The sequence below is a fragment of the Hoplias malabaricus genome, chromosome 13 (genome assembly GCF_029633855.1).
Source record: "Hoplias malabaricus isolate fHopMal1 chromosome 13, fHopMal1.hap1, whole genome shotgun sequence".
Classification (NCBI taxonomy): Eukaryota; Metazoa; Chordata; class Actinopteri; order Characiformes; family Erythrinidae; genus Hoplias; species Hoplias malabaricus.
This window is the reverse complement of record NC_089812.1, coordinates 28,417,894-28,419,124: the sequence shown is the minus strand read 5'-3', so window position 1 is coordinate 28,419,124 and position 1,231 is coordinate 28,417,894.

Here is a 1,231-nt window from a genome sequence, read left to right as displayed (position 1 = left end):
TTCTGCTCCTCCTCAGCGCGCGCCGCCGCTCTATTGTCCTGCGGGTAAGGGAGGGGAGGGGAGGGGAGGGGAGGGTGGGTTTGAATGCGCGCTCCCGCATCGAGCCGTGCCCTCTGCTGGTGGGACCAGTTCCGTTTTCAGTCCAAAAGGAAGGTCATCCACACTCCATTCACTGCACTACAAACCTACTTAATGTTTTGTGATATCTCTAACATCGTCAAATGACAAGTTCTGTGACAAAAAGAAGAATTCTGAAATGCCCCACAGGCAATATGGCTATACTTATCACAACAGCATGAAGGTTTCTCCTGCAGTGTTGTCTGAGGGCTTGAAGGTCATGGACATGTAACAGACTGATTTCTCCTGAATATTATGTATGGCAGATAGTGAAAGACCTAAAATCTTTGCAATATCATCCTGAGAAAGGTTAATTTTAAACTCTTTATAGTGGAATGTTTCAAAACAGTGTAACTAAAATATTCTATAAACATTTCACTAAGTTTTTGCTTCTGTCCCAATGTTTTGTGTGTTGCAGGCACATTTACTATTTGTTTACACTTTTTCAGTTAAAAAATATTCTAATCATTAAAAAAAAGACTTTATTTATTTATTTTTTAATCCTTAATTTTTGTAGTGTGAACTTTTCCACGGTCCTGTTACAAATGGACAGAAACTGACCAGCAGGTTATTAACCAGTGAAGTACTGTCTGTACACACCACTGAACTATAAACCATCCATCCATTATCTGTAAGCGCTTATCCAATTTAGGGTCGCAGGGGGTCCAGAGCCTACCTGGAATCATCGGGTGCAAGGCGGGAATACACCCTGGAGGGGACGCCAGTCCTTCACAGGGCAACACAGACACACACACATTCACACCTACGGACACTTTTGAGTCGCCAATCCACCTGCAACGTGTGTTTTTGGACTGTGGGAGGAAACCGGAGCACCCGGAGGAAACCCACGCGGACACGGGGAGAACACACCAACTCCTCACAGACAGTCACCCGGAGCTGGAAACGAACCCACAACCTCCAGGCCCCTGGAGCTGTGTGACTGTGACACTACCTGCTGCGCTACCGTGCCAACTATAAACCATTTAATGATAATAAAACAGTGGATATACAATATATTTTCTTCAAATAATTGAAATCAGGCAAAATGGTTCTTTGTGTAACAGATGTTTAATAATAAGTTTAATAATAATAATAATAATAATAATAATCCGGT